The following is a 25838-nucleotide window of genomic DNA, read 5'->3' on the forward strand; positions in this document are numbered from 1 at the left end:
AAGTTATTTACTATATTAAAATAATAATTTTAGATGAATGTGGTATTAGATGACTGCCAATGGCTTGCTTTCATTTAAAATCATAGAGATTAATATTCCTCAGTATTATTTTAAATGGCTTCTTTTCCCTAAGGAAGAATGAGTAATCGTTAGTCAGGGCCAGTGGTGCAATGGAAATCCATCTGACCTCAGATGAAATCAATTTTGAAGACAAAGTCTAAAGCAGAGTGTGTTCTACCAGGCTGTAGAACTCTGTTGTCCTTAATAAGCTATTTTAAATATATTTTAAAGAATTAAAGAAAGAGAAAAATATTGACAAGATTAAGCTAGTACTATATTTATGACCAAAAATATTTATTTTAGAAAATTAAATCAATTTCTGTAAATTAAAAGTAGAAATGAATTGTTTTTCTCTAAGATAATTAGCCAGTTAGAGTGAGACATAGAATCTTCTGATTCATAGCCAGTCGATGATTTCTGACTTACAGTGACCCTTTACACAAAAATACCAGGAATTCAACACAGAAAGGATAGCCTCTTCAACAAATAGTACAGGGACAATTGGATATCCACACACAAAAAATGAATTTAGAGCCTTACCTCAAACCATACACAAACATTAACTCAGAATGGATCATAGACCTAAATGTAAGAACTTAAACTATAAAAGTTTTAGAAGAAAATATTGGAGAAAATCTTTGTGACTTTGGGTTAGGCAGAGTTCCTAGATATAACACTAAAAGCATTGTCCATAAAGCAAAAAACTGATAAACTAGACTTCATCAAAATTAAAATCTTTTGCACTTCAAAAGACACCACTAGGAAAATGAAAAGACAAACCATAGACTGGGAGAAAATATCTGTGAATCATATATCTCATGAAGGACTTGTATCCAAATATGTAAAGAACTTCTACAAATCAATAATAATGAGATAAACAACCAAATTTAAAACAGACAAAAGGTTTGAATAGACATTTCTCCAAAGAAGAAGTACAAATGGCTAACAAGCACATGAAAAGATATTCAGCATCATAGTCATTAGGGATGTACAAATGAAACCACAATGAGATACCACTTCACACTTACTTGCATGCCTATAGCAGAAAACAGAGACAATAACCTGTGTTGTGGAGGATGTGGAAAAATTGGTACTCTCATACACTGGTGGTGGGAATGTAAGATGACACAGCCACTTTAGGAAACAGTTTGACGGTGTTTTAAAAGGTTAAGTATAGTTTTAACACATTGTTACAGATTGAATTGTATCCTCCAAAAATATGTGTAGTAAATCCTAACCCCTATACCTGTGGATGAAATCCCATTGGGAATAGGGTTTGTTTGTTGTGTCAGTGAGGCCATGTCAGTGTAGGGTGTGTCCTAAACCTACTAACTTCTGAGATAAAGAGTAGATTAGACACAGAGACAAGGGAATATATATACTGCGGGGAAGATAGATGCTACCAGAAGACAACAGAGGTAGGTGAATCTACAAACAAGCACAGGAACTTGAAGGATTGCCGGCTGCTATAAAAGCTCAACTTGGCTCCACTGGGGATCGAACCCAGGATTTTCTGCGTGTAAAGCAGACGTGCTAACCACTACACCATGGAACCACAAGAGATAAAGCGTGATGGACTGCCAGAAGAACTAACAAATCTGCCTTGGAAGAACTGCAGCCAGAATGTTCATTAGAAGCCAGGGTGGCAAGACTTGTCTCACATACTTTGGACAAGTTATCAGGAGGGACCAGTCCTTGGAGAAGGACACTATACTTGGTAAATTACAGGGTCATGGAAAAAGAGAAAGGCCTTCAACCACGTGGATTGACACAGTGGCTGCTACAATGGCCTCAAGCATAACAATGATTGTGAGGATGGCACAAGACCTGGCAGTGTTTCGTTCTGTTATAGAGTCTGCTATGATTCGGAACCAACTCCACGGCACCTAAAAACAACAAGAAACTGAACTAGGCAAGGAAGGACTGCCCCCTAGAGACACACCTTGACTTTGGCCTTCTGGCGTCCTGAACTGTGTGTGGGGGGGGAGGGGGTGAATTCTGTTCTTTAAGCCACCCTCGTATCACAGCAGCACTAGGAAACTAAGACACCATTATGTCATTATGTCAGGAACTACGTCTGTTTTGCTACCTTTGTATTGGCAGCGACTGTCATACAACAGTACATCAATACCCGTTGCCGTCAAGCCAATCCAATTACCCTATAGGACAGAGTAGAACTACTCCATAGGGTTTCTATGGAGCAGCTGACATTTTCGTTAGCAGCCGACCTCTTTACCACTATGCCACCATGGCTCCTACTACATCAATATCTCTGCTAAATGTTGGAGGAAGTCCTTCAGCTATCTTGGGGAGGTGAGGTAAGAGACACAAAATTTTAGTGTAGCGGGAGGCTCATGGAGCTGTGGCTTGTCGAAAGATTAAATCTTCCCCTAAGCAACGATTCTCTGCGGGGCCAAGCATGGTCCAATCTTCTCTTAGAATCAGTTCCTCACTGATTTGAAAGTCCATTTAACTGAATTTGCCTTTGTTCTGGGATAGTGTCATTACCCGAAAAGTATGAAGGACAAGTAGTTAAGCTGTTGAACTTAAAAACCAGCAGCATATGGATGGAATTATGTTTTTATATGGCTGTTTAGCTTGTATGGAAATGCAGGAATAAATTGTTCATACTGGATTGTTGTGGAATCCAACTCTTTCAGAAGGAAGTTTTATATTGAGTTCCTATGCGGATCAGGCCTCCTTGTCCTCATTCACCCCTGAACTGAGCATAATCTGTTTAAATTGTATTTCCAACACCCTCAAAACTTTAGCACTTATATTGTGCACTTTTAGGTCAAAGAATCTGTGAGCTCCTTATGCACAGGGTGCTGATTCAGCCTAGTTTCCCCACATGCAAACATGATATCAATTTTGAAGACGAAGTCTAAAGCAGAATCTCTTTCACTAGACTGTGGAACTCTGTTGTCTTTAATGAGATATTTTAAAAACATTTTAAAGAATAAAACAAAGAGAAAAATACTAACAAAATTAAGCTAATACTATTTTTACTACAAAAAATATGTTTTAGAAAATTAAATTAATTTCTGTAAATGAAATGAAGAATGAGTTTTTTTCTCTAAGATATTTAGCCAGTCAGAGTCAAACATAGAATCTTCTGATTCATAGGTATTTGATGATTTTTTTTTACAAAGATGCCCAAGCAATTCAACATGGAAAGGATAGTCTTTTCAACAAATAATGCTGGGAGAATGGGATAACCACATGCAAAAAGCTGAGTTTAGAGCCTTACCTCAAGTCATTCACAAACATTATCTCAGAATGGATCATAAACCTAAATGTAAGAGCTTAAATTATAAAAGTTTTAGGTGAAAACTCTGGAGAAAATCTTTGTGACCTTGGGTTAGACAGAGTCTTAGGTATAACTCCAAAAGCACTACCTATACAAGTAAAAATTTGATAAATTGGACTTCATCAAAATTAAAACCTTTTGCACTTCAAAAGACACCATTAGGAAAATGAAATGATAAGCCATAGGCAGGAGAAAATATCTGTGAATCATGTATCTCATGAACTACTTGTATCCAGAATATGTAAAGAACTTTTACAAATCAATAATAATAAGATAAACAACAAAATTTAAAACAGACAAAAGATTTGAACAGACATTTCTCTAAAGAAGACATACAAATGGCTAACAAGCATATGAAAAATGTTCAATATCACACATTGAATTTGGTCTTCTAGACTCCTGGACTGTGAGAAAAATATTTCTCTTATTTAAGCCACTCACTTGTGTTATTTCAGTTACTGCAGCACTAGGAAACTAACACATTATTATGTCATTATGTCAGGAACCACATCTGTTTTGCTGCCTTCGAATTGGCATGACTGGCACACAATATTACATCAATATTCGTTGCCGTCAAGTTGATTCTGACTTGAGAGCCTGTAGGACGTAGTGATTCTGACATCGTAAGCTTATAGGATAGAGTAGAACCGCTCCATAGGGTTTCCATGGAGTGACTGGTAGATTCAAACTGCTGACCTTTTCACTAGCAGCCGAGCCCTTAACCGCTATGCAACCAGGGCTCCAACTACATCAGTATCTCTGCTAAATGTTGGATGAAGTCCTTCAGCTGTCTTGGAGAGGTAAGGTAGACACAGAGAATTTTAGTGTGGTATGAGGAGCATGGATCTGTGGCTAATCTAAAGACTAAATCTTTCCCTCAGGAGCGATTCTCTGTGGGGCCAAGCATGGTCCAATCTTCTCTCAGAATCAGTTCCTCACTGATTTGAAAGTTCATTGAACTGAATTTGTCTTTGGTCTGGGATAGTGGCATTTTGCCGAAACTGTGATGGACAAGAAGTTAAGCTGCTGATTTAAAAACCAGCAGCATCTGGATGGAATTAAGCTTTTATATGGCTTTTTATCTTGTGTGGAAATGTAGAAATAAATCATTCATACTGAACTGTTGTGGAACCCAAATCTTTCAGAAGGATGGTAGGCCATCCCCAGTTTTGTATTGAGTTTCTGTGCTAATCAGGCCTCTTGTCCTCACTCACCCCTGAACTGAGCCCAGTCTGTTTAAATTGTATTTCCAACACCTTCAAAACTTTGGTGCTTATATTGTACACTTTTAGGTCAAATAATCTGTGAGCTTCCTCTGCATGGGGTGCTGATTCAAGCTAGTTTCCCCACATGGTCCAGTCTGTATGCTCAGAGATTTCAGTTCAGCAAAAACAGACAAAGACAATCATTGCAATGAGGGATCTTCCAGCATGCACTGTGCACAAGAGACTAGGAGAATCCACTGAATCACAATCAGAGAGTCTCTAATATACTTTTACAGAAGGAAGTAAATTAAGAAAAATTACGTCATTGTCAAAGGTGGCAAACATAACATGTGAACACATGATTGGTTTAAAGAGTCTTTGTTGGCTAGATTCCATTTAGTTACTATGGGAAGGTTTCCTTGGGAACAATCCAGAAACATCTACTCTTCGCCCAGTGACTTGCAAAGGGTTCTCAGATGAACCACAAGGAAATTGCAATAAACTCATTTGTGAGAACATAACTTCCCTGTAGCATAGCATCTTTGTTGCTTAAGATAAAATACCCTTCATGGAACATTTCTCCCCTAGGTAGATGAAGCAATGAAATAATGAGTTTCAGCTTGTACTCTGACTTCTTTCTGGAACTTTTCATAATGATTTTAACAATTGCTCACACAAAATGGATTCCAGCATTAACTATAACCCCTTAACAAACTTTTATGTAAAAATAGATTCTAGTCCCTGGACCCTGCTACAGCCTCACTACCTCTGGCCAAGCACCTATATGATTTTTAAGGTACCCTATGTCATGACTGGAAACCCTGGTGGCATAGTGGTTAAGCTCTACGGCTGCTAAGCAAAAGATGGGGTCACTATGAGTTGGAATTGACTCAACAGCAATGGGTTTGGTTTTTTTGTTTGTTTGTTTTATGTCATGTCCAGAGCCCTGGTGGTGGAATGGTTAAGAACTTTTGCTGCTAACCAAAAGGTTGGCAGTTCAAGTCCACCAACTGCTGCTTGGAAACCCTATGGTGCAGTTCTACTCTGTCCTGTAGTGTCACTATGAGTCAGAATCAACTCAACAGCAACAGGTTTGGTTTTTCTTCTTTTTGGATATCATGTTCAAGCCATAGTCATTTCTTATATGCAGCATGAGGAAAGAGACTTAACAGATCTCCTTGCTTCTATTCTTTTCTCTGTAAAAAAATATTCTCCACAGAGCAGGCAGAGGGGCTTTTAAAAAAACTTAAGTCACATGGAGTTACTTCACTGCTTTAAACTCAGCATCTCCTCATGTTATCAGAGTAAAGGTAACTGTCTTAGGCTGGGTTTTCTAGAGAAGCAAAACCATTAAAAAGTGTATAAATATATATATATGGAGAGAGAGAGAGAGAGGGAGAGAGAGAGAGAGATTTATATCAATGAAATGTCTCACGAAGTTGTAGAGGCTGGAATGTCCCAAGTCTGTGGGTCAGAATAGAAGCTTCTCCTGATTCATGTAGCTGCGGGGGCTGGCGAACCCTAAGATCAGCAGGTCAAAGTGCAGAGTTCTTGTTCACCACTTGGTCCCTACTACCACGGGGTCCAGTCAGCCCCATTGTAGTTAGGTGTCTTAATTCAGTTAGGGTAGGTCCCACTGTCAAACCCAACTTACATAAAATAGCAATCACAGCAGTCTTCGAGGATGCTAGGGCTCCCTTTACAAATTTCTTCCTCATAGTTGTGGTAAAAGGTGTGTCCTCTGGGCACCCCATGTGTGAGTCTGTGCATCTAACCTGATAAATCCACTCTAGCATGCCAATTTCCCTAAGCCTTTGGATATCTTCTTCTACAGTATGCCAAGGCAGGGTGGGTAATTCAGCTTGATTTAGTGTAGGCCACCGTGTAATCCATGCTTCAGAGACCCAACCAAATAAACTATTAGAGCCTTTCCTAACTACTTGAGCTGAAACACTGAATAAAGAATCTGTGTTAGTGGGCCCATATCAATAAATTCAGACCGATCTATCTTTTTGTTTCTTGGACCATTATGCCTCGCCCTTAATAGCCATTCCCACACACATTCTCCAGGTTTCCATTTGTGCATGTTAGAAAAGACAAGCAGTTCTTTTGGAGTGTAGCATATCTTCTCCTGGGTCACACTTTGTACTTTACCTTTTGGAGCTCCCTGGAACATAAGTCTAGTTATAGGTATAGAAGCTTAATCAGTGGTGGGGAAGTGTTCTGAGAACATTCTGCATTGTCTTGTAAAGCATCTGCCTCAGGCAATGCCCCAGGCAATGACTCAGACAAAGGCTCTAAAGACACAGCTGGGTTAATCTAATTAGGTAGTCAACTCAAAGCTGACTTAAGATAAATGACCTCTCAAAAATGAGCTCTGCTTTCTTGTGTCAGTTTTTAAATTTTATTGTCTATTTGTTTTATTTCTTGCAGTTTTTGTTGTTGTTGTAGCTTGGTTCTTGTTTCATTGTTTTTATTTTTGTTCTTGCAAGTTAAAGTTTGTATTTGGATTGTTTGAGCTCCCTCAGGACAGTTTTTGTTCTTTTGGTTTTACTTACTTGCAAGATACTGTCTCTAAATTAAAAAGAATAAATAATTGCAGGATCAAATTTCATCTCCTATTCCCTATGCTTCATTATCACTGGAACTCCTTCTCTGCCTCTAATAACAAAGATGTCTGAACTCCCTTTCTTTCCAGAGACACTAGCCAATAAACTTCTCTTTTAGGTGTCTTTTAAAATCTGCTGTAATACACTAATTTAGAATTTCAGTAATCACTGTGGGAAAAGGAGTTCCTATCTGCGTTTTTCTTTTCTTTCCTATGGAGAACTTTTAGTTTAATGTTCAGCATTAGTCAAAAAATCTAAATAAAATCCTTTTATCTAAGATTCAGATACACTGATCTTAGTTTTTGAGCTGGCTTCACAGACAGATTAATGTAGTAATTTGTTTGTTTGGTTTTGGTCCTGTTTTGTTTTATTCTAAAAGCTTGCCTCTAGAGGGCTATGTTTAAATTTCTGTCTTGTATCAAGTGGAAGGCCATGGCTGAGGTTTTTCATTGTTACTTTTAGGTGCCATCGAGTTGGTTCTCACTCATAGAGACTGTGGTGTAATGAATTACTTAATATGACCCTTCTAGCCATGACCTTTGTTACTCACACAGCATGATAGAGTGGGACTATGCAAATTTGGTATGCAGAACCTGTGGTGGTTGGAGTTCTGTGTCAATTTGGCTAGGCCATGATTCCCAGTATTGTATGGTTGTCCTCCATTTTATGTGTTGTGGATCCTGACTGCTACATGTTGATGAGGCAGGATTGGTGTAGGGTGTGTCTTGGGTCCCAGCTTTGCAGGAGGGCATGACTCAAGTCCCACCCTTACTCAAGTTATTCCCTTCCCTGGGATATGGCTTGTATCTGAGATATATGTGGTGTCCCGGCAGGGCTCTCTGTCTCTGCATCTGGATCTGGTGTCTGGTTTGTGATCAATTGACCTCCAGTTCTTGGGACTTGAGACAGAGGCCTGCTGTCTGACTTGCCGATTCTGGGATTTGTCAGCCTCCACAGACCTGTGGGCCGGTGGCCTATCATCTGACCTGATTCATCAGCTTCTGTAGCCTTGAGAGCCAGCAGCCTGTGATCTGAACTGCTGGTTTGTGGTCTGAACTGCCAGTTGGGGTCCGAACAGCACCTGCAGCCATGTGGGTTGGGAGAAGCCTATGCCTGACCCACAGATTTGGGATTTTCCATCCTCCACAACCTCATGAGCCATTTACTTTATATGGTTTGTAAGTTTTGTGAGAGATTGCCACAAATTAGGAAGTCCAAAGACAGAAATGAGAATACTGAGGGGAGAGGGAGTAGTTGATGTTAGAGATGATGGAGTGGTACAGCACTTTGGAAAAGTTGTACATTTAGGACATTTTTAACCTCCACCTCATAGGAACCAGCATTGTGCTGATCCTTATTAAAAAATTATTCATTTAGCCACTATATACAAAAGAACAAAACACTGCCCAGTCCTGCACCATCCTCACAATTGTTGTTATGCTTGAGCCCATTGTTGCAGCCACTGTGTCAATCCATCTCATTGAGGGTCTTCCTCTTTTTCCCTGACCCTCTGCCAAACATGATGTCCTTCTCCAGAGACTGGTCCCTCCTGATAACAAGTATGTGAGAGGAAGTTTCACCACCCTTGCTTCGAAGGAACATTCTGGATGTGCTTTTTCCAAGACTGATTTGTTTGTTCCTCTGGCAGTCCATGGTATATTCAACATTTTTTGCCAACACTATAATTCAAAGGCATCAATTCTTCTCTGATCTTCCTTAGTCATTGTCCAGCTTTCAGGTGCATATGAGGCGATTAAAAATATGGCTTGGGTCAGGCACACCTTAGTCCTCAAGGTGACATCTTTGCTTTTCAACACATTAAAGTTTTTTCACAGGGCTGTCTAAAATTTTAGCTCTTTTCTATTCCAAGAAAAACTACTTCTTACTCCTCTTTTGTAATCTAAGCTTTTAACAGTTACCCTAAGAAACTTTGATATAAATTAGTCTATTTAAAAAACACACCTAAAAAAAATAATTGTTAAATTTGTTAAAAAGGACAAATTATTCTAAATTACTTCTCTAAAGATCCTATAAAGCATGCCAAAGACAAGGTCATGAAAACATAATAACTTCCAACCTTCATATAGTATTACTAAATTAGATTATAATATTTCTTCAAAGAACTTACTCTGGTTGATTTAATGATAAAAAGTGCTTATAGAAATTGACTAGTCCTAATATTCCCAAGAATTAATGAAAATGAATTTGTTCTGACAAAATTTTTCACATTTTGCAATTTGTCAAATTAAAAGCAGTTCCAACATGTCTTTAAGTAACTTAGACTAGATTAAACATATGGAATGTGTTTTCTTAAAAGAATTTGGATGGATATAGATATTTGTAGAAGGTTTGATGAAAGTTGTAGAAAATCAAAAGGAGGTTAAGTAGCTGAGATGAGAAAAAGAACAGTATGGAAAAAGAATTTAGGTGGATATTCAAAGTTATAGAAAGTTAAAAGAAGCTCAAATAGAAAGTTAGTATGCCACAGGAAAAGGATATATTTATGTGTATTGAGGATTTGTGTATGTGTATTGAAGGATTGTAAAATAAGAAATATATAATAAAGACAAAAAAGGTCTGTTAAAGAAGGAATTTGATCAATGTAGTCAAAGTTCTTCTACTGCTACAGCTAAAGATTTGATGAGTTAATTCATGAGAATTTTTTTAAAACTTTAATATCAAATAACAAAACAAAAATTGAATTTATTTTCTTAAAATAATAAATTTTTCCTTGTTTACTGAGTTGAAGAGTTGATTTTATTCTTGTGCAATCTGCCTTAAGAGTTTTAACACAGTAAATTCCTGAATATGATACACTCCTGACAATTTTGAAATCTCATAGAAAGCCACAAAAGATTTGTTTCTATTTCATAAAGAGAAAAATGCTTAAAAAATTTTATTTAATGTTATGAATTCCATGAAACATATTGTCAAATTAAGATTACCAAGTTTTCTTTGAGTTAAAATTTATATGTCATAATTTTATTATTTTGATTGCTGACTTAGTTACAGTTATTGCTTCCTTTAAATGTCAATAGTTTTAAGCCTTTCAAGACCCTATTACTTTGCCTTTTGAAAAAAAATTTTGATGTTATGTGTTTACAGTAATGGAAGTCATGTTGAATCAAGAAGTCTTTCTGAATTTATGTTTTGAATTTGGGATTTTGATCATAATTTGTGGGCAAAACATTCCAAAAAATGTAAAACTTTTCAAATATGAGGCAAAATCCGTCTGGTTGCATTGATTTTTCAAATATGATACACACACACACATACACGAAACCCAAAGCCACCAGAGCTCCGTAACTATCACACAGGAATCCATAAATATGCTTATAAGACTTATCTTGCTGTACATAAGCCAAAAGAGACAAAAGTTTGACTCAACCCCACTTCCTGGATGCACTGCCTCATACCTAAGCCTCCTACGTTAGTGAATATTCCCCAAAGAACTTTTCTTTCGTTTTTCAACATTACACCAACCCCCACTTGAGGACAGCAAGTGCTTTCGGTGGGAAAAGTACCCTCCCAAGAAACCTGAGATCTCAAAAATGTTTGTGGACCGTTCTTTCCCAAGTGTCATGAAAGTGTTTTAACTAGGACATTCACATTGTTTATCCATGAAATTTTTATTACTATTCAGATGTTAAAAAACCAAATAATCTTGATATATTCTTGGTATGTCCTAACTGTTCAATATTATGTCCCAAGATTATTGTATGTTATATCTAAAGCTCTTTGAAATTAAAGTTAACCATTATGTTTAAAAATACTTTCATCTAAAGTTTTTTTAATTTACTTTATTTAGCTTTACATTAGTTATTTAATTAATTCCCACAAAGTCTTTCACTTTTAAGAATTATTAACATATTAAGGACATCATATTAATTAAACCAAATGGACAAGATATTTGGAAAGAAGAAAAAAATTGATGGAGACTCCTGATGACATTTGACTTGACATCTGCAAGGCCCTAGCGCTAGATTTCCAAGCGGAGCCCTTTTCTTCTAAGAATCTGAGCTCCTCACGTGGCAGAAAACCCATAAATTCCACTCTCTGAATCTGAAGGGAGCCAGGCCCACTCGCTCCACGCATACAGGAATCCATGGGGCTGGTGCCTCCTCCTCTTGATACCCACCTCCACCCACTTGGAATCCACAGAAACAGAGAGGAACGGAACAGTGGAGGGGCTGACACTCGTTAGGGGCAGGGCGAAGACCTGGGTGTCAGCGTCTCTAGGGACACAGCGTGCTGCTTTCAAGCCCAGGACCACACACAGGGCAGGAGGATTCGTGTGTTGGTCAAAATATATACATTCTTATACGCTGGGTCAGGAGGGAGACTCTCCCATATAAAATTAGTTCAATTCTAAGTTCAAAAACAGATATTTTCCCACCCTGTTTAATAGCAAGACCTTTCCTATATTGGGCAAACACGATAACTGCAATTTCAATGAAACTTGCCTTTAGTCGCAAGTTCCCCATACAGAATAGAGTTTTTCTAGATGACCCAAGCTGGATAATCTCAAAGACGTCTTTTCCTCCAGGAATTGTCACAGTGACGGTACACTTCTTTCAGTCATTTTTTTTTTTTTTTTTTTGCGTATTAAAATTAATCAAACTCCATTACTCATAACAATCAGAGTCTTCCCTCACGGACCCAATTCCTTCACAAACGCAGGCAGGCAGACCAGAGGGAAAGGATTATTTAATTTCGAGAAACTCCTCAATATTGTCCCATGGCAATTTTTCTTGTATATCTCTCTTTATATATATATATATAAAAAGAAACCTTCGACCAGTTGCCGTCAAGTCGATTCCGTTAACGACCCTGTAGAACAGCCCCATAGTTTCCAAGGAGTGCTTGGTGGATTCAAACTGCGGACCTTCACAGTCAGTAGGCATAGCTCTTAACCACTGCGCCACCAATGGATCCATGTATTGCTCTGCTGAAAGAAAATTACCCTTTAGGAATCAAGGCCCCAGGCCCTCCTAACACTGAACTCTGGAGGCCCATGGGTCTGCGCTTGGGGCTGGGCAGCTGCGGGGTTATGACCCCATAACGTCAAGCTGCAGGGCCAGATTCATGGGGTGGGATGGTTTGCAAGACTGGACTCTATAGAGTCCATCCCTGGAACATCAAACATGTTTATAGTCTGCCTCAAAAAACAAACAAAAAAAATCAAACCCGTTGCCGTCGTGTCGATTCTTACTCATAGTCACCCTATAGGACAGAGTAGAACTGCCCCATAGGGTTTCCAAGGAGCGTCTGGTGGATTCAAACTGCCGACCTTTTGGTTAGCAGCCCTAGCGCTTAACCACTACGCCACCAAACTCCTTGAAATATGTCTGCAGTTTCCTTTTCCCGTTTATTTGGTTTACAGGAGGAGAATGAAAACTCTGATATATATTTCTTTTCTTTCTTCTTCCCTTCGTTTTCACTATCTTCCCTTAACATTCTTTTATTTTTGTTTAACTAGAAGCAAGCTGCCTTTTTCCAGGTTCTGCCTTAAGCATCACTTGGCATGGCCGACCCACACACTCTGTACTTAGAGATGGCAGTTGCTCTCAGATCAGTCGAGAGAAGATCCTGGTGTCTGGCGCGTCCCCATTCAGAGTCCATTTTTTCCGGGGGGTGGCTGGGACAGAGAGCAGGTTCACAACTGCAATTATCTGAGCGTCGTGACCTCCACTGTTTGAATATTGCAGGTAATGATTTAAAGAATATGTTTGCCAGTTAGCAAAATCTAGAGCCTTTGTTTATTTTTCTAAGACATGATCATCAGCAAACATGATCTTCTGTAAGCTTTTTCCCCATTCGTGAACTTAAATTACTGAGCAAGCCACCATGCTGTGCGGGCACTGGGGAAATCTGAGGAGTGTAGAACGAGACAATACAGTCCTCGTCCTCAGGGAAAGGAAATAGGAACGTTGCCAGTTAACGACAGTAAAACCGCAAAATGGACCAACAGAGATTCAAGCCGCAGGGCATTTTTACGGAGCACAGAGAAGGGGCGTCTCCCCAGGATTTAGCAACACTTAGGGCAGATCCACTGGAGATATTCCTTCCCTTCTGGAGAGGAATCCTCACGCCCTGAGCGGCGACCAAATCGACCAGATCCTTCCCAGGGGTCTGTGGATCCTTCTCAAAGGCTTCCTGGGGTAGGATGAGGGAGTCCTCGCTAGTGAGTGTTTCCTTTGGGGCGAAATCGACTAGCTCCAGAACGTCTTATTTTGCAGCTCTGCTCGAGGTAGAGTTCTTGTCTTTTTCTTTTTGCGGGAGTGCGGAAAGGGGAAATAGAAAACATAAAGAGAAGCTTTAAAACATAGTGTTATTTAGTTATAGTTAAAATTATGTAAATATGTAAATTATGGAAGTAAATTAAGAAAAATTACATCACTGTCAAAGATGGGAAACATATGGGAATACATGATTGGCTTAAAGAGTCTTTGTTGTCTAGATTCCATTTAGTTACTATGCCGAGGTTTCCTTGGGAACAACCTGGCAGTGTCTGTTCTTGGCTTAGTAATTTGCGACAGGTTCTTAGGTCAGTTACAAGGAAATTACAATATGCTCCTTTGTGAGAGCATAACTTCTCTGTAGCATAGTTCTTTGTTGGTGAAGATAAAGCACCCTTCACGGAACATTCCTCCCCTAGGTATGGAAACAATGAAACTATGAGTTTCAGCTTGTACTCTTATCTTTCTGGAACTTTTCATAATGATTTTAACAAACGCTCACACATAATGGATTCCAGCATTAACTATAACCCCTTGACAAACTTTTATATAAAAATAGATTCTAGTCCCTGGACCGTGCTTCAGCCTCACTACTTCTGGCCAAGCACCTATATGATTTTTAAGATCCCCTATGTCATGTCCGGAGCCCCAGTGGTGCAGTGGTTAAGAGCTTGCCTGTTATCCAAAAAGTTGGCAATTTGAATCCACCAGCCGCTCCTTGGAAAATCAGTGGGGCAGTTATACTCGCTCCTATAGCCTTGCTGGAAACCCTGGTGGTGTAGTGGTTAAGAGTTAAGCTGCTAACCTAAAAGTTCGGCAGTTCGAATCCACCAGGCCTTCCTTGGAAACTCTACGGGGCACTTCTACTTTGTCATAGACTCAGCGTCACTATGAATCGAAATTGACTCAACGATAACTTCTTTATTTTTTGCATACATGCAACCACATTATTGTCTCAGAACCCTTCACTCTGAATCCTCTGCCCAGAAACGATGGACACCTCGCCTTTCCTATGTATATATAGCCTCTGCAGCGAGTGCAGAATCTTTTCTAACCCAATGGAAAACCGAGAATCTGACAAGTAACTGCGGGGCGGGGGTGGAGGCAAGTCAGCTACCTGCTTCTTTTAATTTAAAGTCTGGTGTTGCACAGGGAACATGAAAGTTAGGGGCTTGGTTGAAACGTAAGCATATTCAGATGAAGAGTTCCTGGAGCTAAATTCAGAATTCACAAAAAGAATAACTTGTTTCCGCCCGGTTTCGAACCGAGGACCTTTCGCGTGTTAGGCGAACGTGATAACCACTACACTACGGAAACTTGCCTGCCAAGGCGCTGTTCCATTTCAAAGCTGGAGAATCTGAAATTTGTGCTTTTCTTCAGGACATTTTCATGGTTGAGAAGCGTTGTTTTCCCCCTTTTACTTTCTGATTCTTAGAATTAACAACATCAGAACAAGTCATAGCCAAGCAAATGCTGTTAGGGTCACATTTCCTCCACAAGCACCAGGTAGGGAAATCTCGGTCAAGTTCCAAGAAATTTCTTGAAAAATTCTAGGCTCATTTCTCTGCCGGTGTAAGATGCAATGATCTTTTTCTCCAGATGACTGAACGGGAACCCTTAGAACTAGGACGAACCGGCAGAGCTCAGGAGGCCTTCTGCACTTTGCGCCCCGGCACTGTAGGGAGCGACCGAGGGTCAGAGGGTTTGAGTACTTTACTGCGCCCAGTTGCTTGTCAAGCAACGGTCGTGGGGGTGGTGGGGACTTTGTGGAAGTGGTATCTGTGGCGAGTGAGTCTATGAGATGTCAAATGAACTCTTCAGTTCTGTATCACTCATATTTTCTGCTGTGGAACGTGTGAACTAGGTGTCCGGTATCCTTTAATCTGTTTCATAGCAGGAAGATAACCACTGTGATGTACCTGACTCTTCTTTGTTATTCATTCTACCTCATCTGTCTTACATCGCTGTCCTTACCTCGGAAACTGGAAGCAATCTGCCTTCTGTTAGGTTCTAAAATTAAACTTTCTGAAGCCTGAGTCTGGTGAAGCTGCTCAGCAGCGAAAATGTGCTTGCCCCGAAAGTATTAGTAACTAGTGACAAGAGAGGCTTCTCAGCCTCTGAGAAAGGTCACATTCTGTCTCCTTCTTGTGGCAGCTAAAACACGACCTCATGAAAATATTGTGGGTAAAGAAGGCGAAAAGCATGTTTCTCACTAGCACGATCTCCAGCCTCACCCTCTTTTGCTCGTAGATCCGACCAGCAGGATAAACAGAGATTACATTTAACACATATGTTTGTTAACCTTTCTCAACAGTTTGCTTTAATATTTGTTTTAAAGAAATTATTGAGCAGCCCAATCCCATGATTATGTAATCCCAGTCTTACAATAAACATCTTAAACTTAACATATACCAAACTGTAATTCATATCTATCTTCTGAAACTGTTCCAACCATATTGATCCCTATCTCATTTAACCGTAACTCCATCCTCCCAGCTGTTTAGGACTAAGAAATTGGAACCTTCATTGCCTCCATATTTGCTCTATTCCCCATATCCAATCACTCAGGAAATCTTTGCTTAATCTTCAAACTGTATACGGAATTTGGTCACTTCTCAACACTTTCATTACTACTAGCCTGGCCCAAGCCATAATATTCTCTGATGTGGAGTATTACTAATGTCTGATATGTGTTGAGTTTTCCTCTATTTCCTTTAACAAGGTACTTTCTACAGAACATTTAAAACTCAACAATGACACCTTATTGTAGTCTTTGCTTAAAATCCAGCAATGGCTCCTTACTGCACTCATAAAAAAATAAAACAAAACAAAAAAGCCAAAACTCTTATAACGACCTAGAAGGCTCTACATAATCTCCCTGCTCCCCACTCAATTTCCTGTCTGATCTTTTCTCCTACTACTTTCCCCTTGCTTACTCTGCTGCAGTTATGATGACTTTCTTGCTCTGCTTTAAATACACCACACATCCTTCTGCCTCAGGGCATTTGCATTGACAATTTTCTTTGCTTGCCACACTCTTTTCCCCACATGTGTATAACTAACTGATCTTCTTCAAATAGCACATTATTAGCAAAGCCACCCTGAACTTCCAGACTTCCACTACTCCTTACGTCATCCTCATCCCTAATTTTTTTCTCCAAAACACTTATCTACTTTTAATAAACTATGTAATTTACTTAATCATTTTGTGTACTGTCTTTCTTTATCACTGGAATGTAAGCTCTATGAGGACAGAGATTTTTTTTACTACTGTAGCCTTTGTAAATAGATCAATGCCTTGCACAGTGTTGTTGTTAGGTGTCATCTCATAGCGACCCATGTACAACAGAATGAAACACTGCTGGGTCCAGTGTCATCCTCACAATGATTGCTATGTTTGAGCCTATTGTTGCAGCCACTTGCTGAGGCTCTTCCTCTTTTTCGCTGACCTTCTACTTTACCAAACATGATGACCTTCTCCAGAGACTGGCCCCTCCTGATAATATGTCCAAAGCATGTAAGACAAAGTCTTGATATCCTTCCTTCTAAGGGGCATTCTGGCTTAAATTTCTCATCTAGCAGATGATGAAAATGAGATTTAGAAAGATTACTGATTTTCTCAAAAGTATTAAATCTTATATTGAAACAGATGTGACTGGATTTCATGCCTCTGGTTCCTTCTACTGTACCAGGGTTATCATAGGTGAGTGTGTCGGCAGAAGAGCTGAAGGGGGGTGGGGTTGCCCTCACTTCCAGGTTAGTTTCTATTATTAGCACGAGAGGTTTTCAACTTTTTTTTCTTCATGCTGTTTGGGATCGCCTTTCTCATCAGCAGCTATCAAGTGTAACAACTTCCTCATATCACATCCAACATTTCTGAACATGCAGTCTGGACCATAAGGGGAGACTAAGCTGAATCAGCACCCTGTGCATAGGGAGTTCACAGATTCTTTGACCTAAAAGTGCACAATATAAGTGCCAAAGTTTTGAGGGTGTTGGAAATACAATTTAAACAGACTGGGCTCAGTTCAGAGGTGAGTGAGGACAAAGAGGCCTGATTAGCACAGGAACTCAATACAAAACTTGGGGTGGCCCACCATCCTTCTGAAAGATTTGGGTTCCACAACAATCCAGTATGAATGATTTATTTCTGACTTCCTCCGAGATAAAAAGCCATATAAAAGCATAATTCCATCCAGATTCCGTTAATTTTTAAATCCAACAGTTTAAATACTTGTCCATCACAATTTTAGGGTAATGCCACAATCCCAGACCAAAGACAAGTTCAGTTCAATGGACTTTCAAATCAGTGAGGAACTGATTCTGAGAGAAGATTGGACCATGCTTGGCCCACAGAGAATCGCTCCTGAGGGAAAGATTTGCTCTTTAGACTAGCCACATCTCCATGGGCTTCACATCACACTAAAATTATCTGTGTCTGCCTCACCTCAGGACTTCCTCCAACATTTAGCAGAAATACTGATGTACTATTGTGTGCCAATCAATGCCATTACAAAGGTGGCAAATGATGTCTTAGTTTACCAGTGCTGCTGTAGCTGAAATACCACAAGGGTGTGGCTTAAAGAACAGCAATTCAATGTGTGGCTCTAGGGGGAGGTCTTTCTTTGTCTAGTTCAGCTTTTTTTTTTTGAGTTCCTGGGCTTGTTTGTAGATTCACCTGCCTGTGTTGTCTTCATGTAGAGTCTGTTTTACCCCTGAATGTGCTCCCTTGTCTGTGTGCCTAATCTGTTCTTTTTATCTCAAAAGTGATTAGGTTTAAGACACACCCTACACTGATATGGTCTCACTAACATAACAAAGAAAATCCTATTCCCAAATGGGATTTCATCCACAGGTATAGTGGTTAGGATTCCAACTCATATTTTGGGTGGATACAATTCAATCCATAGAAATGACAAATAAAATTTATTTGAAAATGAAACCTTTTTCCACCTAGAAATAGTAGCATACTAGCCACGTTAATAACCTCTACTGGAGTGGAGAGGTGGAGACTCCCTACAGAAAATCATTAAGGCCAGTCGGACAAGGAGGAATCCAGATTCTCATTATTCCTATTTTGAAGTCAAAGGTTTCCCCTGAACCAACTGCATGCATTGACAGGCCAGATCTCTCTCTTCTTCCAATTAGAAGGTAGGTAAATAAGTAAGAAGAGGAGTCAGGTGCATGATGAATTCTCCTTGATCTGAAAAAAATGGTTGTTTTTTTTTTAAATACAGTGTTTAATCCTGAGGCATTTCTTTCAACAAATGCCTATTCCTATTCTGGAATCTGCCTGTAGAAGGACCATCTAATCCTGCCTCCTTCTCTTCCATCTCAGGGTTCCTCAGGACTTTCCCAGCGTGCTGTTACGTATATTCATTTCTCCCCCTTCAACTTGGAGCTCCTGAGTGGAGGGCATGCCCAGCAGAGCCATATTGGAATCTGAGACGAAAGGAAAAATTAGTAATGCTTATCTTGTCTTTATTCAAAATGTTGACTGTTTGCTGATCAGGGATTTTTTGCATTTATTTTAATTTTTAAAATATTGTATTAAAATATAATTTGACTTGATTAATGAGTTAAATTTGGCACCTCGTCCCAGCCCTGATGACTAGTGTCTAATCATCTAACTAATTTCCAACTCCCCAAAGCAGAAATTTGTCTGGTAATGATCCAGTGATCCTGCCACTTTTTCACTGTAGTATAATTTCTTTTATGTCTTCTCTTCCAGCTCTACTCACTTAAATTATAGCCACTTCCTTGCATACACTTTCAAAACTCTTGCAGTTCTTTCACTTTGCACATTTTATTAAAGCTACAGTGCAGGATAAACCCTGCTCTGCCTATTCTATGCCTGCATCTGAGCAGCTGAATGAGGCTGGTGAGAAACACACTTGTCTCATTGTACATCTATGACAAGTGGGCCCCTGATGCTGCTAGGCAGTCGTCCTACTTGCCTTTATTCCATTAAATTTTTCCTAGATGATCATTTCACACATTCTCTGCTCTCCTCAAATTTCCTCCACCTTCTCAATAACCTTCACTCTCAGCTGATGAATTGCTTTCTACTGAAGAATGTGAAACAATCAGTAGAGAATTCCCCCAAACATTTACACAACTGCCAGTCTCTATGCCAAACTAGTTTGCATTTCTTTCTTTGATGGTTTAATGATCTGTACTCCAATCTAAGTCTAATCTATTCACTTATACAATAGAGCGTATCTCCTACACTATACTCAAGAACAACCACTTGTCTGTCAGTTTGTTGTACTGTGGTGGTGTCTTAGGATGGGTTCTCTAGACAAGCAAAACCAGTAAAGCGAATAAATACATATATAGAGAGATTTTTATCAAAGAAACTGCTCACGCAATTGTAGAGGCTGGAACTTCCCAAGTTCCTGGATTAGGATAGAGGCTTCTCCAGATTCACATGGCTGCAGAGGCTGGGGAACCAAAGATCGTCAGGTCGCAGAGCAGGGCTCCACTCACAGATTGTGAAGATTGACCATTCCCAAGATAGGCAAATAAACTGATAGCTCAAGTCCCAAGAACTGGAGGTCAGATGGACAGGAGGCAGTGGCAGGATCCAGAGCGAGCAAAAAAGCCAGAATATGTGCTTCTATTTAGATGCAAGCCACACCCCCAAGGAAACTCCCTTTTAACTGATTGGCTACTCACAGCAGATTCCATCATGGGAGTGATTACATATAAGCACAGAGAATCATGGCCTAGCCAGTTTGACACACAATCTTAGCCATTACATGTGGCTTTTGTGATGCTGGAAGCTATGCCACTGGTATTTCAAATACCAGCAGGGTCACTAAGGTGGACAGGTTTCATCAGAGCTTCCAGACTAAGACAGAGTAGGAAAAAGGACCTGGAGATCTACTTCTAAAAAAATTGGCCAGTGAAAACCTTATGAATAGCTGCAGAATGTTGTCTGATGGACCAGGCAGTGTTTTATTCTGTTGTTTATAGGGTCACTATGATTGGGAATCAACTCGATGACACCTAACAACAACAACATACTCAAGAACATTATTCCAGCCATTTTCCTATCTGTTAACAGATCAGCCTCACTAGCATACAACTATGTTAATTACTCTCACTTCTTAAAAAATGTTTTACTAACCCAATTTCTCTCTCCACCTATGACCAATTTGTCAGCTCGTTTTGGAGCAAAACCTCTGTAAAATGTGTCCATATTTGCCGTCTTCAATTGGTCTACACTCCCTCTCCCTTAACTCCACTGAAATCACTTTATATATACATACGTGTGTATATATATGTGTATATCTATATATAACTTATTTATTTTTTGTTGTACTTGTTGAGAATATACACAGCAAAACATACACCTATTCAACAGTTTCTACATGTACAATTCAGTGCCAGTCAGGTGTTGGTGCCACAGCTCAACCAAAACTACTCTAATCAGTCACAGTGACATTTCCCCCAAAATCCTTGTCACCTTTTTTATGCTTAAAAAGGGCGTTTGAATTACCTCAAATAACCTTGCAGGCTTATCCCCATTGTAAGTAATTTTTCCTCTTATTTTAATTCATCCCAATAGGTAGGGCCTGCTCTCAGAGAAGCTTCATGCTGAACCTGAAGTGGTTTCAGCCATCATTGCTTGACTCCCTCTGAAAAAGCCTCATACCCTCCCTCAAAGTTATTGTTGTTGTTAGATGCTGTCGAGTCGGTTCGGACTCATAACGACCCCAGGTACAACACAACGAAACACTGCCCCGTCCTGCACCATCCTCACGATCTTTGTTATGCTTGAGCCCAAGTTTTTTTCTCATTTTGAGTCGTGCCACATCAGCAAATGAAGGTCCTGAAAGCTTGACTCTATCCACTTCTCTAAGGTCCACTCTACTTTGAGGAGGCAGCTCTTCCCCAGTAGAGTTTTGAGTGCCTTCCAACCTAAGGGGCTCATCTTCCTGCACTACATCAGACAATGTTCCGCTGCTATTCGTAAGGTTTTTACTGGATAATTCTTTTCAGAAATAGACTACCCAGGTCTTTCTTCCTGTTCTGTCTTAGTCTGGAAGCTTAGCTGAAACCTCTCCGCCATGGGCGACCTTGCTGGTATCTGAATACCGGTGGAATCGCTTCCAGCATCATAGCAACACTCAAGCCTCCATGGTATGACAAACTGACAGACACGTGGAGGAACTAGCTAATTTTTCCGTCAAGGGGAATTCGCTAATTTGCATGAAGCATTGCAAGGTGGAAAATCCCTGCTTTTTAAAATGTACGTATATAAATTTAATATATATATGGATTATATATATATATATATATATATATACACACTAAAAATCAAACCAATTGCCGTGGAGTCGACTCCGACTCACAGTAGAACTGCACCTCCCCCCAGGATTTCAAAGGAGCGGCTGGTGAATTTGAACTGCTGACCTTCTAGACTACCAGCCGAGCTCTTAACCACTGCGCCAGCAGGGTTGCGCCACCCGAGTTCCAAACTCACTGTCTTAGAGTAGATTCAGACTCATAGTGACCCTATATGACAGAGTAGAACTGCTCCATAGGGTTTCCAGGGCTGTAAAACTTCAGAGAAGCAAAACTACCGCTTTTTTTCCTTTCGCGGTGCGGCTGGTGGGTTGAACAGCCGACTTTCCGGTTCGCAGCCGAGCACTTCAACCACTGCGTCACCTATGCTCCAAACAAAGCTCACACCGTCAGAAGTAGGATTCAAACCTAAGTTCCCAGGGGAGATTGCGACCTGAACGCAGCGCCTTAGACCGCTCGGCCATCTTGACTTACTCAGCATATACCCAGGCTTGGTTTATTCATTGATCCTGAGGCAAAAAGCAGTAACAGAACACTGTCTCTTTGAATCTGCGTATACACAGCCTGTGTCTATACAGATTGTAAAAATGAGTGAAAGCTAGGACAGTAAGAATCAGGGTACAGACTGGCAAATGTTAACTCAGCTGAGGGTTTAGGGTGCTGTGAGAATACAGAGAGGATAATATTTCTTGGAGGGAAAAGCGGTGAGGGATCAGAAGGGGAAGATAAATTCGATGAGGAGTCATCTCGGCTAGGTCACAACTTTCTGAAACTGGACTGTTCGATCTGAAGAGAACTTTTTAAAAAATGATGGTTGAGGCAATTATCCTGAAATAGTTACAGGACTGGCTTGGGCAAATTGAAAGGGAGACTGAAGCATTTATTTACTGAGCACTAACATATACAAAGTCCTGAAGTGAAGGACTCTTAGAAGTTCTTGGTGTGACAGCTCCTCTGGGGGCTTGACCACTCCTGTCCAATTTTCAGAAATCCTCTCTAAAGTAAATCTATGCACCACTCTCATTTCACCAAATCCAGTTGAATGTCAATAACTATATTCAGGCATTGCTTCTTTTTTATCGCAATACCCCAACTCATTATCCTACCAATATATACAGATTTAATGAGTGTCATTTTGTTTGTGATTTTTATATGTAGGTATTTTTTGCTCATGTATTTTAATTTACAAAAAAGTATTGTGTTAAGTATCTTTTTGAACTTTATAAGATTTATAAATGTTGTTACATGTACATCTATTACATCTTACAGTTGCATAATATATACTATGCATTTACCATACTTCACCAATCTACTGTTTAACGATGGTATCAGTGTTGAATTTGATTCTAAAAGACTAAAAATAATGCAATTAATATCCATATATTGTGCTATCTATACTTTTGTAAGATTTGAGGGGGGGAGCATATACACCTAGGAGCAGACTACCTGGGCCATTGTGTAGGAATAATCTTGAGTAACGTATGAAACTGCTCTACAGAATGGCTACATCAGTATGCACTTCCACCAGCAGAACATGAGAGTTCTTATATTCCCATTCCTGCAATAATTGATACATCTACCTCTCTGAGTCAGCCAATCCAGTGTAGGTAGAGTATTATTTTATTTTGCATTTTTATGGGTTACTAATAATATTAAATGTTTAAAATATTTGTTTGCCTTTCCAGATTCCTCTCTATCCTGAGTTTGATGAGTATCTGTCTATATTTTTTATCTATTTTTCTATTGAGCTTGATGTCTGATCTTGCTGTTTTTCTTGACTTCTTGCTGTATTATATAGATTCAGCTTTTTTATTTATAGACATTTAAAATATCTTTTACTTCTGTCACACCTGTCTATTTACTTTTCCACCGTGGCTTTTATTGAACAAGTCTTTGATTTTGACAAAGTAAACTATAGCAATGTTTTATTGTGCTGTTTGTGATTTTAAAGTGTTTCTTTAAAGTCCTTTTCTGTCTTCTAGGTCATAAAGATATTTTTCCAGATATATTTCTATTAACTTGTTTAATCTATTATATTTAGGTATTTAAACTCTCTAGATAATTCTATAAACTCTACAGATGATTCTAGTGTATAGTGAATAAGAATCACAATAAGAGGATAGTATGAAAACTCTTGTATATGTCATTGTGTGGGGAAACTCCTTTTTCTAATATGCCGTTTTTTTGCACCCACCACTCACTCTTCCCACTCCCTCTCTGATCCTGGCATTGACAGGTATAGATTTTCCTCAGAATTTGGCAAAGGCAAGAATCTCTCAGGCCATCTCTTTGATCTCTGTCACAGAAGAACCAAAAGACCAGAGATCGAACTCTGAGGTGGATGGACCAAGGAAGTAAGTGATGCATTTCTTTACCATGGCTTCATCAGGCAATAAAGAAAATACGTGTGTGAACCCAATAAACTCTGTGCATTCCCAACAAAGGCAAGACCCTTTCTGCATGAATGGTTTTAAGACTGGGGAGGGTTTTCCTTGGATCTTCTATGTGTATCTGGTTAACACAACCCTCTCATATTGTAGTTCTTTCCTCTGGTAACCAAATAACAGAGGGACATTTTCTTTTGGTGGCTTTTAGTAGGTGTTTTATGATGTTTATAAATTAATTCTACTCCAAACCCTAATTTAGGATTTAATTTCTTCTCTGATTCCAGAAGCTTTCACAGATTTTCAACACAACCCCCCAAATACCCATTGGAGACTGTCTTCGTTATCTAGTATTCCAGATGTGGTGTCATTGCTTGAGCAAATTAATATATTTCCTGGCACCTGGTGTGCAGCTATTGATCTGGCTAATGCCTTTTTCTTCATACCTGTTCCTAAGGACCACAAGAAGCAGTTTGCCTTCAGCTGGCAAGGCCAGCAGTACACCTTCAGTTGCCTACCTCAGGGCTTCATCAACTCTCCAGCCCTAAGTCATAATTAGTCTGCAGGGATCTTGATAGCCTTTCCCTTCCACAAGACGTCTCACTGGTCCATTACATTGACAGCATTATGCTGATTGGACCTAGTAAGGAAGAAATGCCATTGACTCTGGACTTATTGGTAAAAATTTGCATGCTAGAGGGTGGGAAATTAATCCCACAAAAACTCAGACACCTTCCACCTCGGTGAGATTTCTATGAGTCCAGTGGTGTGGGACATGTCAATATATTCCCTCTAAAGTGAAGGAAAAGTTATTGCATCTGGCCCCTCCCACAACTAATAAGGAGGCAATGAGTTCTTAAACAAGCCCCCTCACATTCCATCCCTGAAGTCTCTGGCAGTGTCCTACTGACTTGGTAGCTTTTATGTGCCTGGATCAGTGCCCAGCACATAGTAGGACTCAGGAAAGATATGTTTTATTTGTGAACGGTTAAAACTAAATGGTTAAAATTTCACAGATTCAAATTCCATTTGCATCCACTAGGATTTTCCAAACTTACTCCAAGGTGAGCTTCTCTCAGTATAACCACCCTGGAGCCCGAGACCTGAAATCCTCACCTGGAGAATGAGATTCAATAGTTCTGGAGTGAGACATGAATTATTTGACTGTATTTTCCCCATTCTCATTACTCTCTTTTCCCCTTTGGTTTTTGTTTCCAGATCCATTAAAAAAAAAGTGTCTTTTCTTGACCATAAGTGGTGACAAAATGAGGTGGGTCTGAAAAAGTGAGTATTCTTGTATCATCTTGTTTTCTGTTTGTTTGATTTTTGGTCATAATCTTCCTTATTTTAATGTAAATCCATGAAATCAGGGCAGGTTCAGTCTTTTTTTTTTTTTAATTGTTGAAATTAAATGAAGTTTATATTTCAAGTTAGTCTCCCATACAAATTTTTTTTTTACATACATTGTTATGAGACCCCAACCACTCACCCCATTCTGTGACAGCACACTCCTCCCTTCTGCCCCTGATTCCCCATGAACATTCAACCAGCTCCTAACTCTCTCTGCCTTCCCATCTCACCTCTGGACAGAAGCTGCCCCTTTGGTCTCTGGTATCTACTTGACTAAGAGGCACATTCTTCATGAGTATCATTTTAAGTCCCACAGTCCAGTCTAATCCCTGTCTGAAGAGTTGGCTTTGGAAATTGTTTTAGTTCTG

The 25838-nt window shown here is 39.6% G+C and overlaps 2 non-coding genes across 2 annotated transcripts; both read right to left on the bottom strand.

The window, feature by feature from the left end:
• Positions 1-1542: 1542 nt before the first annotated feature.
• TRNAV-UAC (transfer RNA valine (anticodon UAC)) lies at positions 1543-1615 on the bottom strand. The gene has a single exon. It is a non-coding gene; the product is annotated as a tRNA-Val (tRNA).
• A 13052-nt stretch (positions 1616-14667) lies between these two features.
• On the bottom strand, positions 14668-14740 carry TRNAV-AAC (transfer RNA valine (anticodon AAC)). Its single transcript has one exon. It is a non-coding gene; the product is annotated as a tRNA-Val (tRNA).
• Positions 14741-25838: the final 11098 nt, after the last annotated feature.

Source organism: Trichechus manatus, unplaced genomic scaffold (genome assembly GCF_000243295.1).
Source record: "Trichechus manatus latirostris isolate Lorelei unplaced genomic scaffold, TriManLat1.0 scaffold00345, whole genome shotgun sequence".
NCBI lineage: Eukaryota > Metazoa > Chordata > Mammalia > Sirenia > Trichechidae > Trichechus > Trichechus manatus.